The sequence below is a fragment of the Medicago sativa genome, chromosome 8 (assembly GCF_051527215.1).
Source record: "Medicago sativa cultivar Bolivia chromosome 8, Bolivia_mono, whole genome shotgun sequence".
Taxonomy (NCBI): domain Eukaryota; kingdom Viridiplantae; phylum Streptophyta; class Magnoliopsida; order Fabales; family Fabaceae; genus Medicago; species Medicago sativa.
The window spans coordinates 5,684,012-5,703,345 of NC_140756.1; positions in this window are offsets into that span (position 1 = coordinate 5,684,012).

Sequence of the window (19,334 nt, forward strand, 5' to 3'; positions counted from 1 at the left end):
ACATTATTCTCTCTTAATGTGTGTATTTATTTATGTGTGGTCAATACCCAAATAAAAAAAAAATCAACTTTTCATTAAAAAAAAAAATCAACTTTGTGACATTTGAGTGCAAATGACAAAGTGAGCAATGTTTAAGAATATTAATTCATGTTTTAAAATTTATCTAAGATATAGTACTCTTTAAAAAAATTAACTACGAAAAGTCTTCATAAGCTGAACAATTTGTTTTAGGTCAAATGAGTATCAACGTCCCTTAACTTAATTTAAGGTAACAATTTTGTGTTTTATCTTTTTTTATATTATTTTTGCCCTTTTGGTCTGTTTGCTTATCTATTTTCAAGCACCAAATATAACATTCATTACATGAATGAAAGATCATATATTTGAACTCTAAGAGTTTATATTGAAATAAAATCATGATTTAAAACTTGAAAATTTATATGAAAATTGACCAAAAGGACGAAAATGACATAACAAAAGATAAATGATGAAATCGTTATCTGAAATTAAGTTAAGAGACGATGGTAGTGATTTTGTCTTTGTTTTATCTAGAACAAAAATAAGATACGAAAAACCTCAAAAAAAGGTAACTAAGGGTGTAATTTGGATTCTCCATAACCTGATTAAGTTAAGAGACCATGGTAATGATTTTGTCTTTGTTTTATCTAGAACAAAAAGAAGATACGAAAAACCTCAAAAAAAAGGTAACTAAGGGTGTAATCTGGATTCTCCATAACTTGTTTAGCCAAATTTTGAGAATTGAGCCACAACTGAATCCAACTATTGAGATTTAGTTGGATTGTAGAGGAATTATGAGAACTTGGCCTTTTACACCGCAGAGACAATCCATTTCATGTTAGAAAAATAACATGACAAATAGTTTTATTTCTCTAATAAAGTGAAAAGTAATTTCAACAAGTAAAATAAGTAATTTAAACAATCGAGATGTAAATAATGATTGAATAGTAAACCACCAAACTAGCATCTGACTTTGTACAATGCTCTCAAATATGTATCTAAGATTATAAATATTTCAAAAAAATATCTTACTCCATCAAATTTGATGCATATTAGTTCTTTTGTGAGTATGATAGGGATTAAAATGATTGTAAGTGGTTAAATATAGAAATCAAATTGATAGTAAGTTGTTAAATTGTAGGAATCTAGTAATTGATAGTAAGTGATCAAATATAATGACCATTTCGAAAGTTAAATAGAGTCCGAGATTTTTTTAAATATTCATAATCTCATAGACTATAGCTCGTTGAGAATGTTCTATAAAATCAGGGACAAGTATATATTCATTGACATTCAACGCATTCATGAAATTTGAAAAACTAGAACATCGACCGGTGCGACGCACGGGTCCAACCAACAAAGAAAAGCGACGAATAAGTTATATCGTCTAATTGGGTTGTAATTTAATAGTTCCATAAGGAATATGATGTATTACATAATTAGTATTAAGTTGACATCGTTAGAGTATGACATCATTAAAGTACAAATAAGAGACATGAACAATTTATACAAACACGTTCTTGGATTTACATGGACAATTTACAAAGCAAATTTTTACTACATTAGAATATATAACTATCTTTGATTTTTATAAACTCTAAATGAGAATGAAGATAGTGGAGGTCAGATGTTTGAGAGATGCTAACCTCTAAGGCTTAAGAGAGGTTACACGTTCATTCAACATTATGTTACTTAAAATAAATGGTTTCAAACATATACATTCAATCATAGTTAGGTGTGCTTTACCATATTACCAACTAACTTACATTAAGAAAGGATAATTAATGATAGAAAAGTATCTTGGCCATTTTAGGATTGAAATTCCATATGGATGCATGTTAAAATCATAAAATAAGTTGAACTTTTTAAAACTTGATCGTACTATTAATGTATCCAAACTGAGTTGAACTTGTTCAAATTTGAGTATTTTAGATCCTCTAAATTTATATGTAGGTGACCTGCTTAAACTATATATTATGTGATGTCCTATAATTGTTAACTTGTAGCTTTGCTTCTATCTCAACCTGTTTGATGTCTTATAACTTTGATTCTATCTCTTAAAATCATAAAATAAGTTGAACTTATTTAAATTTGAGTGTTAACGACGTATCCAAACTTTGTTTAACTTATTTAAATTTTGTTTACGCTATGTCAGCGCATAAATTTTTTTGTCTTTTATATTTTCTTCTAACACTATATTAGATGGAATAATTTGCAAATACACTATATTATACTGCATCAAAATAAAGGTGGACATATAACTTAACGCAAAAAAAGACATATTCATTAGATTTTCTGAGGATAAGGAAACATCTTACACGTTACTGAAAACATAAAACAAAAATACAACTCTAAATCATCATTGGTAAGTCTGAGATTAAAAACAGAAACAACTTGAAAACATATAAGAAAATACATAGAACTAACCACATCTGAATCTCATGTAATACAATTAAAATTCTATTTTATCTACAACTTGAAAAACCCCAATTACAAATTTCTAAAACATGGATTGACTCAAAGAAAATATGGTGTATCTAAAATACCTCAAAAAAAAAACACATTTCCTTGACTATGCTGACCCGTGAGAGGGTGAAGATGATTTCTGCTGAGGGGTTAAGCTTTAATAATAAGAGATAGACGTGAGCAAATGAATGACATTCATTGCGTGACAAAGGGTTAGAAGGTCAAATGTTAGAATTTATTGTGTGGTAAAAGAGTATTTAAAAGATTGATCTTAAAGAAGAAGGTCAAACAATTGCATTTAAATGAGGATAAATTTTTTGTATTCGATGTGAATGAAATTCATTGCGTGGCAAAGGGGTGAGAAGGTCAAATGTTATAATTTATTATGTGGTAAATGAAGCATTTAAAAGATTTTTTTTTGTGGTGGCCGGGGTTTGAACCTCGGACCTTTGCATATATTATGCATTGTCTATACGAACTGAGCTACGCTCACAAGGACAAAGGAGCATTTAAAAGATTGATCTTAAATAAGAATGTCAAACAATTGCATTTAAACGAGGAGAGAATTTTCAGATTTGATATGAAATGGTAAAAGTGCATTTAATGAATGGCAAAGGAGTGAGAAGGTCAAATGTGAGAATTCGAAATGCTTTAAGGACATTTAAATGAGAAATTCAAACAATTGAATTTGAAATGAATGACATTTATTGCATGACAAAGGGGTGAGGAGGTCAAATCTGCGAATTTATTGCGTTGAAATGGGAGGGAAAAAGCTAGATAAAAATTAGGGTTAGGGATTGCTTGACCAGACAAGCTTTAGAAACAAAGATAATTTGACTTGAACTATATTATTTTAATTTGCAATATCGTTTATTTTTTTAAAAAAAATTATTTAATGCATTTCTTTTATTTGAAACCATATTATTGAAAATTTGCAATCATATTATCTTATTTTCCAACCGTGTTCTATTATTGAAATGTTGCAACCATATTATTTTATTTTCCAAACAACTGTGTCCTTAAATGAAATGAATTGCCAAACAACTTGAATTTAAATGAATTTATGGCGTGTATTAAGGGTTTAAATGAAATGAATTGCCAAACAACCTGAATTTAAATGTATTTATGGTGTGTATTAAGGGTGAGAAGGTCAAACCTGGAATTAATGCGTTAGAAATGGGAGGGAAAATTCTAGGTTTATTTTAGAGTTAGGGTTAGCTTGACCTGACAAGCTTTAGTAAGTAAGATACTTGTCATAACCTCAAATAAAAAGCCAAAAACATAAAATACACATGTAATATTTTATTTTTCAGGAAACATCATTTAATAATTTTAAAACATATATTATTTAATTATTTCTCTCTACCTTTTTTTTATGTGTGCCTATATGTTTTTTTAGAGGGGAAACTTTTTTGACTTTTTATAGATTAATTACATAATATTCAATGCAATAAATATTATATAATTTCCTTTGTTATTATCTTTAACCAGTGCTCCGAAAACACCGTTAGCATTTCCCTCGTTTTATGCCGCGACTAGATCTTATGTTCACACAAGACTTAATCGATTTGATTTGTTATTATGTGCATGTAATATTATTATTTATTGATTTTGTTTATTAAACAATGCGATTATTACGCAGTTTATTTCACAATTGAAACCACCATAAATCATGATCATATAGTGGAAGCCAGCACAACATGCGATCACAATATTCACAACATATATGTGGCAGTTTTTCCCATTAATTTGTGATTTCCTTTTGCATGCTGATTGTTGAAATATCATTTGAAGTGAATGAGCTGGAAAAGGCCCAAGCATTAAACCCTAGTTGGAAAATGGACCCACAACATCTTTGTGGTGAAAGTGCTGCAAATGGAAAAGGGGTAGGATTAGGACCATTTTGTTTACTGATTTGAGCTTCAAAGAACATGCAAGAATACACAAGAATTTTCTTCAAGGTAGTTAGGGCAAACAAAAAGAACTTTGTGCTCATGTGTATGTAGTGACCAAAGCAGGTAAGTGTGTCCCTCCTCTTTCATTATCCATCAAATTCTTACCAAACCAAAGTGTCAATTTTAAGCAACTATGTATCTTCATCACGAGATCTTCTTTGAATCACAATAATTATTTGACCACTTAGGGAGCTTTTGTGGATGTGGACCCTGTCTATGAGGACTTGTCAGTAAGTAGCTTGGTAAGTATTAATGATGATATATGAAGATTTTTGTCTTAATCATCATGTTATCAGAGGAATGGACGACCGTAATAATCGGTACATGATTCAGATAATTATTGTAAGAAGCACATGCAGAAGTAAATCAACTCTCTGTATCACTTGAGATTTGACTATTAATAACCTACGTATAATTGCATCTACTTCACATTCTATAAAGGGCATGACACAAAGATAATCTTATTTCGGAAGAAAAATGCCAACCAGTGAAGCACTGGTTAAACATCTAAACAAATAAGTTTTAATGAAAAAATTGTGTAATTTACTTAACTAGTATAGTGACCCGTGCCAAGCACGGGAAATAAAAAACTTTTTTGATCAAATGTATAGATTTTATATTATGTTATCTTAAAGTTAAGTAAATTACACAATTTTTTCATTAAAACTTATTTGTTTATAAAATCTATTCATTAAAACTTTTTTCCATAATTCAAATTTGATATGGAAAAAAATATCATCTTAATTTTGTTAATTTTGTATATATTTTGAAATATCTAAACATTGCACATAACGATTAAAGTATTTGGATTTATACTTATACTAATTATTTGTAGTATAAGATGTACTAATTGTTAAAATTAGCATATGTAATATTTTTGCAAAAATACACCGACGTACTGTATATTATTATTTGTTGACATAATGTATTTTATTAATCATAAAAACTAAAAAATTTGTATTTTTTATATCGTAGTCAGTGTCAGATGTATACACCTAGTCTGTGAATGAACCCGTTATTTTTTTACGGGTGTGTATAAATATAGTTTGGGCTACAGAAACGCCGATTGTTATTTGTTTTTATTTTTTACAAAACCAATGGTCTAATGTAAATATTAGACATGGCAACGGGGCGGATCGGAGGCGGGTTTGTGTATCCCCGTCCCCGTCCCCAAACCATATCGGGGGAAAAATTGAACACCCAACCCCGCCCCCAATGGGGACGGGTCTCCCGGCCCGGCCCGGCCCCGCCCCAACCCCCACCCGCGAAAACTTTATTTTTTATAAAATATTTAAAAAATGCATATTTTTTCATTTTTTCATAACAACAAAAACACAATAATTATATCAATAATTTTCTATCTAATAAACTTATTTCAAAAGAGCAAAATAATTATTATAAATATGTTTCTAAATAGTAATAATATATTAAAATAGGTTGGTGCTTATGGAAATAAGATTATAAAATTTAATAAACAAACTTTTAAAAAGCGGGTGCGGGGCGGGGTGTAAGCATCCCCCGCACCCGGCCCCGCCCCCGTACTAAAACTCCAAATTTCCCCCACACCCGCACCCGGTTAAATCGGATTTTCCCCGTTAAATTCGGGGCGGGGGCGGCTGGGTCTGGCGGGGGCTGGGTTTGTTGCCATGTCTAGTAAATATTGTATTTTAGGGTAACAACGATGTAGAAAAAAAAAAAGTTCCGCGTATTGTTATACCTAAAAAGTGCATCAATTAAAAGTCAATGGTAGGAGGATCTGCTTATATAGAAATTGCATGTCTTGTAATGACCAGTACGCCTTACAAAGAAATTAAAAAAAATGACTTCCAAACAATACGCAACTTTAGTTTTCTAAATTATAGCAACAACAATTCTAAAACATAATCAATGATCATACTTTTTGAAAAAACTTCACGATACACAACATTTGTGGTCTCCTTGCAAACATTATTATTTTCATCCAAGATGAGCAGCTTCAAACCTTTTCTATAATTAACTCGAGAGACAGCGACATAGAGTTGTCCATCCATGAACACGGGTTAGGAAGATAAACTCCCACTTGAGATAAAGATTGACCATGACTTTTATTTATTGTCATTACAAAACAAAGTGTCAATGGAAATTGTATGCGCATGAATTTGAAGGGTAGTCCTGGATCACTCGGAATAAGATTCATCCATTCCTGGGAATGAATGCCCTGGTACCTGCCCTTTTTCCTGTTATTACTGTAGCATCTATCGTGCTCTTCCCTAGATGTGTAACTGTCAGCCTCGTACCATTACACATTCCATTGGCCTGATCGATGTTTCTCAATGATAAGCTAGTGTGATACCCATGCTAAGCACGGGAAATTAACGTACTTATTTTTTTTTTACTCAAGGAATTAACGTATTTATTAATGTTTTATAAAATACTATTTTAAATCCAAAACTAATTTACACAAAGTTAGCGAGTATTTAAGTTATTTGATATATAAATCAATATAAATTTAAAATATCTTTAATATAAATTATAAAGCTTTTTGACAAAAACTATAACTTGTAATATTGGTAGTATTTGTAAAAAATATTATATAGTTGTATTAAGATATTTACTTTTACAAATATAAAGTTTATATATGTAGTTTACAAATATATATATATATTTTAGTTTACAAATATATATATATATATATATATATATATATATATATATATATATATATTTTAAACTAATACTTTTATCCTAACTAATAAATTGTTTCGGGGGTTGAGTAGTTCAAATGATTTGAGTTAAGGAATAAGGAGTTGAAGGTACTGGGTCAAACTCAAACGACAGAGTAAATATTAATTTAACAACTAATTACTAACATTTGTCATAAGAAAAAGGACAATTGTTTGAATCCCTCCAACATGATAATATTTACCCCAAGAATATATTACATTGACATTTAAAAAAATAAATATTTACTATTGTCAAATTCACCTTTTGAAAATGGTTTTTCCTATAAGGTCTATGGTAGCCCATGTTCCTATTATGATTAGCAAGTCTTTAAAGATATAGATACACACTTCGAACCCGTACCGAATGTAAAAATATATTAATATGTAACATGCAAGTCTCTAAATATTATCCATACTTTTGTGATATTTTGTAACTTTTTAAGATTTTTTTTTAAAAAGTTTGTGTAATTATTTATTGATCCAACCTAATGAAACTTCATTGTATCAGGTAATAGATTACAATGAAAACCGATCCATCCTGTGAACACCTATAGGCGTGGATGCAACAACATGTATGAAACACCAAGTATATATAATCACAAATGGTTTGACCAATTTTCTAAACTTGCAATTCTGCAGTTATCTTGTAGATATCTTTCACATGTAAGTATTTTTAGAAAAAATTTGGTGTGATTATAGTCACACCAAACCACATGGTGCATCTGCCCATGGACACACACACACTCATAAGAATGATATAAAATATCATAATTTTTTTTTAAAATCAACAATTAATATATTAATGTAATACATTTGTAAATGTTTGGTCTGGTGGTAAAAAGATAGATCTTGGACATTAAAGAGAAATCAACAAATTATATCAACTTGTGATAAAATGAAAATGGACTGGTTTTCCCTTTTTATTTTAATAATACTTAATATTTTAATCTATTAATGTATAATTATAGTTATAAAAAATTGAATTTTTTATTTATTATTATAATTATAATTATTAAAATTTGACAATAATGAGAATGTCCTTATTTGAAAAACATCATTACTCGTTAAGGAAAGTATTCATTAAAATTAATATTTATTGAAAATATTACAATTTGATAATATCATTTAAATTGCTTATGATTCTCTTAGATATTTGTCTTCCTTCATAGGTTTCTTTTAATATGAAAAAAAAAATTATATAACTATAATATTTAAAATCTTAACAAATTTAAAAATAAATATCAAAATCATTTTAACCATGTACCTTAGATTAAAAATGATTTGAATTTTAGAAAAATCAAAGTATTTTTATTTATATTTGTTCAACAGATAAAATGGTAATGCATATTGAATGGTGAATATTTCCTCATTAAAGGACCATGGCAATGGTAATGCCTATTGAATGGTGAATATTTCCTCATTAAATGTCCATTAAAACAATGGTTCCTTATAAATTTTGGTACTTGGAAAAAAAAATTAAACTAATAAAAAAATATTAATGTAAAATATATACCTAGAATGGTACATATATCGATTAATTTAGGATTTATATTATAAAAAATACTTTGAAGGGTGAATATTTTGAATCGTAGGATAATCCGTTTATGATATAAAAGGGTGAGGTTTATTTGGTTCTTATAACAAACAACAAATGTCTATGGTTTTTGTCGATGATAAATTTAATCTCGTTTTTTTTTTAAAAAAATATACCATCTTCTATTTTATTTATTAAAATTAAAACAGTGTCTGAAAATATATGTAACACTTCAACCGCATTAAAAGTTTTGATCAATAATAATGTCTATTGAATAGTAAATATTTATTAATCATTTCCTTGGAAAAAATATTAGCTTTAAAAGTTGTGGTTAACAATAATGCAATAATTGTGCTTTAATTATTTTTAAAGGAATTGTGCTCATTGTGATTTAACTTAAAATGCAAAGTTATATGGGTATATTTTAATTGCTAAATGGATAGCACTGCCATGAGAAAAAATGGACATTTAACGTGTACCATATATCCTACATGGATTATCAATATCATTATGAATAAAACAGTTCGACATAAATGGATAGTTCATTTTACTTCAACATAAAACTCATTTTGCTCTTGAGTTATAAAAAAAATCAACATAAAACGGTTCAATATAAACGGTTCAATAACTTCTTTTTGACAAAAAAAAGCGGTTCAATAACATTTTTTGACAAAAAAAACGGTTCAATAACTTTTTTTGTTGAAGGATAGTATTTTATATTGTTTTATTTTAATGATATTATTTTTCTCATTTCTTTGAAGATTATTACCATCGGATGAAACAAAATGGTATGGGAAAAAAAAAACCAATCTTGATAATTTTTATTATAGATGGAACATTTTTCAATTTTAAAGTCAAATCTCTATTATATATATTTGCACTATTTTATTTTGATAGTACACATGGCATCCTTATATTGAAAGGTGCATTTATGTGATTTGTGCAAGACTTATGTAATTAACATGATTATGCAAGTTGACTAAAAAGCTTATAATGACAAAAAAATAAATGGAATATTTTATTCAAATTATTTTTGCTATTTAATGTGTTACTAATTTCATTACTAAATTAATGGCATAATTGATGTGACTTACTTGCTTCTTTTTTCCTATAAATATTATTTGTCCGTCTCAAACATCTTCACATCATTTAGAATTCATAATAAAATTTTAAAATTATTCTCAAAATCTCTCTTTTATTTTATTGAAACACTTTTCTTCTTAACGAATTTTTTTCATAACTCTAATTTCAAAAATTGATTCAATTTATGATATTACTCCACTACATGTTGTATATATCCATGTATTTTTGTTCAAATTCACATATTCATCCTATGATACCCTCGAGTTCTAACGGCTTATGACAAGATATGTACCAATTACATGTTGATACATAATTCTTAATTATCATCCAATCAAATTGTAATCAACACATCATCATATTAAGTTAGCCAGTCTTGATTTTTTTTTCTATATATAGTCAATTTGTCTTTCATCATTTGTATATGCATCTTCCTTTCATACAAATTGTTTATAATATCATTTATTTGAAATGCAAATATTTCTATCTCCTGACCAATTCAATTTTATTGATTTCATTATTATCAAATTGATTTAGGCACCTTTTTTTTTCCTTCCGAATTTTGATTCCCTTTTATAGGTTCAGCTGTCGGCTCTGTTAATTTTAGGGTTTTCATCCCCATATATATTTACACCTTTTGAAAAAGTTTGCTTCACGTTTTAATGAATTTTATTATTTTTCTATTAATTTGAAGCGAAGTAATTGAAAGACGTTTTGAATCAGATTTCTTCATTCCAAAACTATTTTTTTGCCACTATTAATAATGAGAGATATGTGAAAGGCATGTCAATGTTTTGTTCTTCCAACGTTGAAGTTGTGCATATAAAAGAGAATTCTTCCTTAAAAAAACAGAGAATTCTCAAGTATTTTTTGGTAACATATTAGTTGATTGTTCTCAAGATATTATATTTTTATCTTACATTTTTGTGGTGCAAACTATTCATGTATGTTGTAGAACAAGACCGACCCCTGCGAAAATGTAGAAAATTTATTTTGGTTATTTTTTTTCAATGAATTTTATCTAATCCTCACTATTTTCTTTATTATTTTCATTTGCTCCTATTCAAAAGAACTGACTTAATTTATTAAGTTTTTTCGTTTCTATTGTCAATCACTCATTTTCACTAAACATGGCGTTGATATATATTATTTCACATAAATTATTTTAACATCAAATCCCATCCATTCATTTCATTTGATAAATTAGTTCACATGCATCAAATACTCTTTATCACCTAATCAAGCATTCCATTTTTATCTCCCCATATTTATTTATTTCTGCCATCAACACATACTCAAACTTCTTTGTTAATTTTTTTACAAATTGCATGATAAAACACATACTTATGGTTGTTTGAGTCACTCATCAACATCGATAATATTTATTTGCCTTTATTTCATACCCATATTTTTTTATTTATTTTAAAATTATATTAAAAAAAAAGACAACAATCTCGGATAAACTATCAATATCTCTATCCGTATCCTTATCTACATCTACAATATAAACAAGTGAAACCATTTTCATTCAAAAGTACATGTGGCATGTTATAGTCTCATTCTAATTAATGTCAGGCTAATTAATGATAGAAAAATTCAAATTTCCATTACATGGTATATGCTTAGCACCTGTTATTTCAGTCTCAACACATACTGCCTCTATTTTAAGAAATCATTCGATTTATTATTATGATCAAAATGATATCTGGAAATTTAATTGCCTGATATCAAATCAAACAAGAAACTGCCCATAAAAAAATCAAACAAGAAACTATCAACTGCCAATTAATGAAATTAAATTCAAATTATTCAACACTTATAACAGTCCTAAAAAAGAATGTTGACAATTGGTTTAATTCAAGACTATCGTTGAATTGTTTCTCGCCTATTAAAATCAAATTAAAACCAAAATAAAATAGTGAAAAGTAATGATTCTTTTTGTCACAAAAAGGAAATAAAATAGCTCAGATATTTATCTCCTATCCTATTCTCATCACTATTACTATTTTTCAAAAATGGTTTTGAGAACGGTAAGAAGATCAAGAACACCTTTAGTTCCTACAATTTCATCAAATTTTATTGTTGATTGCATCAGACTGTTCCCCTTCATCATGGTTTGTGACCATGGTTTAGGATTTTATTGCTAATAATTGGATTTTTAGCTGTACAGGAGAAAATAAGAGGGAGAATGTTAGTTATCAAATAATTTGTTGAGAAATTGATTTTGAAGCTGAAGAAAGGCATAAACGAAAGGGATCTTGAATCTTCTCTCATGATTTATATTTTGTTCCAAATAATTGTCTACCATATATCATTTTTGAAAATGCTTCATTTGAGACATTATTTTCATCATATAACGATATGATCTTATTCATTAAATTTCTTTTGCTATTAATGTAACATATTTATTTTCCCATATATTTGTTTACGGATGACCATATTGCTACTCAATGTTCCTCAAATTTACAAAGAACTTATCGGATTTATAACTAAAGTATATCTCAGTTTAATCGACTTTAATTCCTTCCAGTTTAGTTGTGTTTCTTCTAATTGGGAGGAAACTCAACATTATTGAAATTTCTTTTATCGGTTTTGTTTACAATGTGTTCATTATTTTACAGAGACCTTTATAATATTGAGAACAAAGTAGTTTCCTATCTATATATTCAGTTCAAGGTCGCGCATCCTATATTAAGGTTGCGTTTGGCCCAGCTTTTTTTTTAACGTAAAAGCTTCTTTGAGCTTAAAGTTAAAAATAAGAGCTTTAAAAATAAAGTTAAAGTCGTTTGGTAAAAAAAATAATTGAAAGGTGAGAAAAATTGTACTTATCTATTTTAAAAAACTTTTTTATGTTAAATGGTGTTTGATAGCTATATTTTAATAAAAATTATTTTATCCTAAATTATAGTAAATAAAATATTTCAAAATAAATAAAATATAATATGCAAAAATATTATATTCATAGTCATGTTTTAAAAAAAAATCTTAAATTTTCATGTTAAATATTTTTGTAAGATGTTTTATAAACGAATAATTATCTAAAGGGATTAATGATATAATTTTATAAATTGTTTGGATAAAGTTCATGATTTTTTTTTGAAAGAATCATATTTAATTTATTCTGTGAGGTGAATTTTAATAACTGAACTTTTTTTATAAATATAACTAATGGTTATTAATTTATTATTACAGTTATTTTTTGACAAAATTTATTATTAACTGAACTCAAACTCAGCATAACACTTAAGTGTTTATCTATGGTTAAATTCCACCAAAGATCAAAGGATAAGGAATTTAATATCTTAGAGATTGATTAAAAAATATTGCATGAAAGTGAACAACACCCAAAAACATAAATTTGATATAAAAATTAAATAATTGGCATCCCAAAACTAACGAAACCGTTTATCGTAATGTTGAGAGTTCTAAGGGTGTCTACAGTAGGTTGGACTATCACATTAGGCTAAGTGAAACCACACAATTGTGATTGACATCACATCATTATCCAAAACCTTAAGGCATTAGGTGTATTGGTCATCTTACTTATATGTTTCTCAACGTCTACTTTGGCATCCAATAATGTGGAACTTTAAGTCACAATTTACACATGAACATATATCTCTAAAGTGTGAGACTCAATGCGTCTGTAATTTGTTGATAGTCAAATAAGGTTAGGCGAAGGCACAACATGGTTAAAAAAAATGGATTAATGGTGTTTTTGCGGAGGGAAATTTGTGTTCCCATCTTTCATGAAACGAGAGAAATAAATTTAGCAACAATAAAATTAAATTAGAATATGAAAAGAAATTTGAACATGAAAGAAATGATAAGGGAAAAAAATAGTGTGTGTTTTGTCCATGGAAGTATCGGAAATATAGCGAGTTACTGACAATTTTATGGGTCAGTTAAATAGTGTTGGAAATTTAAGAGTAAATATTCCACAAAAAAATAGACTCGGTTAAAAAAACGCCACATCTTTATAAAATGTTTAATAATCATGTACTTTTTCAATTCAGCATAACACATTTGTATTTTTCCATTCGCATGTTCGTTCACCCAAAGACCAAATATGGAGGTATTTGATATAATATTCATTGGATAAAAAAATTGTATGAAAGCAAATGACATCCAAAAACTTATACTTGATATAAAAAGTTAAACAAATGAAATTCAAAAACTAAAAAAAAAAAAAATTAATGTTTAGAGTTCTGAGGGAGTCTACAATGGGTTGGACCATCACATTTGACTATGAGAAACTCCACAAGTGATATTGACAGCACATCTTCGCGTAAAATCTTAAGACATTAGGTATATTGTTCTTCTGGCTTATACGTTACTCAATGTATATTATTGAACACAAGTTTAACTCACTATAATGTTTAGAGTTCTGAGGGAGTCTACAATGGGTTGGACCATCACATTTGACTATGAGAAACTCCACAAGTGAGATTGACATCACATCTTTGCGTAAAATCTTAAGACATTAGGTATATTGTTCTTCTTGCTTATATGTTACTCAATGTATATTATTGCACACAAGTTTAACTCACATATGAAACATAAACATCTCTCCCTTAAGTGTGAGACTATTATGTATGTGATCTGGTGAGATATCACATAAGGTCAGAGTCACGACATGGTAAAAAAAAGTGGGTTGACGGCAGTTTCATAGAGGGGTGTTTGTTTCTTTCTTTCATGAGAAGAGATAAAGTAAATTATAAAAGAAAAGAAGATTAAAAATGAATTTGAACTTGATAGAAATGAAAAGAGAAAAAAAAAATAAGGAGTGTGCGTTTTATTCGTGAGAGCATAGGAAACATAATGAATTGCTGGTGATTTTATGGATTTGTTGAAGAAGTTGAATATTACTGGGCAATTATGCTACCAAAATATTAGATTTATTGAAAATATGTACATCTTTTTAAAATGTCTAACGAATATGTATTTTGTCAACTCATCATACATATACATTTTTCCATTGCAAGATCCCATGAAATACCATAAGTGAAGGAATTTGAAATGACAAAGGTTATTTTTGTTGTGCATATGAAAGCTAATCACATTCAATAACTAAAATTTAAGATGAAAAATTAAACAAATGACACTCAAAAAATAACGAAACAAATCATCACATTAGGCTAGGATCCTACAATGGATTGTATTATCACATTAAGTTAAGATCAATCACAGAAGTGAGATTCACATCCTATCTTCTTTCAAAGTCTTAAGGCATTATGTATATGAGTCATTTCACTTATATGTTTCTCACATCTACTCTTGCATACAATACGGAATTTTAACTCACACTTGAGACATTAACATCTCTCCATTAAGTGTTAGGATCTTTGTGTCTGTAGTCCACCACCAAGAACAACTCTCGATCCCCCACAACGTCGAACCCGGATGTGATACCACCGTTGGGTTTTTTGTGGGAGCCTACGTTGATGTAGATCGACAATTTGGATAAAGAGAAATCACACAAGTGATAATGATACAACCAAAACTCCATCTAAAATTTTAAGTAACACATGATACATCACAATATTCCCTCCATCAAATATAACGACATTCTAGCCCGTGCTTGGCACGGGTGTCCATGCTAGTATTAGTAAAAAACTAAAATCGAAAATCATTAAAAAATCTAAAATTTAACAAAAAAAAATGAATAAATCACCATTAATGTAAACTACTAAAAAGTTCAAAAATTAAAAATCAAAACTGCAAGCCAATTTTATTGATTCATTAAAACCATTTCTAAAGATTTAGAAAGTTTGTCTCTATTCATGTCCCACACAAAGTCATAGGCGAAAGATTTGAACCACGATGTTCCATGTCTCTTAAAAAGAAGATCTATAATTGTATTTTGGTGCTCATTAATTTCTTTGAATAACAAATTACAAAGAAGCAAATAACAAATTTCTATAATATACAATAAGATCTTATCAATATTATAATATTAAGAAAAAACTCATAATGAACATATGACAATTCTTACAACATTTTTTCATAGATGCACATCAAAGTTGAAAGTACAACATAATCATTAATCTATAGAAAAACTACTATTTGGAATGTGAAATATCTATCATTTACAAAAACAGATTATATCTCTAAAACTAATTAGATGAATAGTTGTACAAAAGAATAATCATTGCTTAAAAAACTAATAAAATACATCCATTCTAATCAAAGTGTTTAATCCAATTTCTTCAAAGTTCAAACCATATGTTGATTCTTTCATCACATTCAACGTTTGAGATCCAATTCTGCAACAACTAAATAGAAAGTGAATAAAGATCAAGAATAATTGACAAAGAAAAACAGAGAGAAATTTGTTTAATTGTTGTACCTATGAAAAAATATTAGAAATTGATCCAGTCTTAAGAATTAGATCTAAGAAGAAAAAAAAAGAGAAAAAGAAGTAAAAATGAATAAAATTAAAGAATGATCTCGAGAAAATTTTCAAAATTTTAGTATGAATCTCAAAATTGAGTGAGAATGTTAAAACCAAAAAGCACAATGTATAGTAGTGATATGAAAATTGTGAGTTGTAACTTAAAATGGTGTAAAAAGTGTGAGCTTCAAACACAATATTTATAGCCAACATGTATGAAGCAATCACAAATTTTTTTTCATGGATGTAGTAATTGACAATTAAATGGTACATTAATTATCAACAATTTGTACGATTAAATTAGAAAGAAAAAAAATACTCATGATTTATTTAGGGGAAACAAATACTCATGAGGTACATCTTTATTAAAAAAAATACTCATGATGTACATATCTATTTAATTTTCTTATTTAAATGTGTGAAAAAATGTAAATGTGTTCAAAAACCAAATGTATACTTTTTTTTTCATGAATGTAGAAAATAATTTGACTAATATTAGTTAATTGTAAAAACGACATAGCTCATGTTGTCAAGTAAAATTTAACATCCTTGCTTTAATATCATAAAAAAAATGAGACGAAAGGTGTACTGATCTTTTTGGTAGTGAAGGTGTACTGATTTTAATGTAGTAATAACAACGTCATTAATATGTCAAAACAAAATAAAAAATGTCATTAAAGCCTTTTATTTGTTTTATTCGGCGATAATAAATTACAAAGATATTTTGTAGGCTTTTGCTTAATGAAACAGTCTATATTACTCCATCCGTAAATATCTATAATAATCTATTAAAAAAATTATGAAAAATTGATATTTTAAAAATATTAATCGAGACAAATTCAACATCTTATATACTATATTTTGTCTTTATATATTAGTACAAAAATATGATCGAATTATATTATGTAAACAATATATATTTTTAAATTATGTCATTTAAAATGGGACAGAGTACTTTTTTTTGTTACCGGTTTATATTACTACTTAGTATTACTTATTTGCAGCCATCTTTCATTAATGCACTTAAATAATTGCACTATTTTATGGGATTATATCATATATTATATTAGTACAGTCTATATTTTTTTTGAGCAACTATTGCAGTCTATATAAAAAAACATTTAAGGTACGAATAATAATATATAATAGGGCAATAGAACAATTATGATAAAAATGGAGTTTGCTACAATTGAATTAATCTAAAAGTACTAAATATAATAAATTTGTTCCCGATGTAAACATTATGTTAAGGTATAAATAATAAATCCAACAAATTTAAGCAAAAAAAAAATTCTAAGAAAATCAACCACATGATTCGATCATTGATACTTCAAATTTCTTTATGTGAACGACATATATCAGCAACGAATTCAATGAGCATCATACTCGATTGAATCAAAAAAATAATAAAACAAACAAAAAGATGAACAACGAAAAAAAAAGGAAAAAACTAAACAAACAGAAAAAGAGGCAAGGTTGTGATTTGTGATGTGAAAATTGGTGAAGCCATAGGTCTAATTTATAGTAATTTCCAGAGGGTAATTTGGTAAACTAAATGGATCTAATTTGGCATGAGAGTAATTACACGCGATCGTTTTTAATTTTCGGTTACATATATTCTCTAACATAAGTCTTACTATTTTTTTTCCTGCCCTTTTTAATCGATTTGCTATTTTTTCGGTCGACTTCTATATGCATCTCTTACATATGGTCTTTCCCTTTTTTTTTTTGAGGGGAAGTTTTTCCTTATTATTAAGGAAAATCAAATCATATTGTGTTTAATTGTTTTAATGCCACTTTGAATAAAATATCTTTGACATAATTACAACCAAATCAATTGTTTCACATCATTTGTAAAAAAAATAATTTGTCCAACATCATGATTATTATTATTACAAAAATAAAAATTAAGAAATGTATAACATTATTTTTGTTTTGTTTTGAATAAACACTGTTATACGGTATTATTATTATACAATATACATTTGAAAATAGAAACAAAAGTATATTATCTTAAAAAAGAACATGTTAATTCAAATTATATAAAAAATTAATGGTTATTACCAAATCTAATTAAAATTATTTTAAAAAGTTACACTCTTATCAAATCATATTTTTATTATTTGACATACATCAATTATTTATCTCTTTAACATTTAAATAATTATTCCATTACTTGTTTTATTTTAATCTCTGCATTCAAATATTTTAATTTAAATTATTTGTTTATTAAAAAAAATTAAATTATTTGATTAAAATTTGTATTTTTTGAATTCGAAATGATTGATTTCTAAAATTTAATCTCAAATTTGTATTTTTTTTGGTTTAAGGCTAATTTTTTTTTAGAGAAGGTTTAACATTTATTTTAGCACAGGGATAAATATCAGCATGAGTTAACCTTTTATTTTCAACGATATTTTTTATTTATTCTGCACGTATTTTCATGTTATAATTGAAATATCATATTATATAAAACAATCTCGTTAAAATTTCATTCCTTAATACCAACTATAAAATATATGATAACTAAACACTACATTACACGATTATACAAATAATATAATAATACAATATCATTGGTCTTCAAAAAAAAAAACATTGAATTGTAACATTTCCATAAAAAAATAACATATAATAACACAACTTAATTGGTCTTCCAAAAAAAAAACATTGAATTATAACATTTCCATAAATAAAATATTAGAATAGAAGAAAATTAGAGCGCCACATGTCGCTCTTTGAATGAAACCTTAAAACCTTTAAAAATAGTGACACTTGTCAAGAAAAGGAGAGAAGAGGCTTGGAATAGGTGATAAATTTATATTACTAGTTTGGACACCCGTGCCAAGCACGGGTTAGATTGTCGACTATTTATTTTTATTATATAAACATTAATTAAATGGCAAATTCATTGCTTTTATACATAATATGTAGCACGTATTGTTTTTTTTTTGTCAAGTAGCCTAGTGTCTAGAGCTCACACAATTTAATTGTGGAGAAGTGGAGTGTCCGGGGTTCGAACCCCGGCCCCTGCATATAATATGCAATATCCCTACCAACTGAGCTAAGCGATAATAGCACGTATTGTCATTGTGTTATTAATTAAACATTGTATATTAATATTAACCCATGTAACGCTGAAATAATAATCTTTAACGCATGAAGATCTCACGCGGATAACTAAA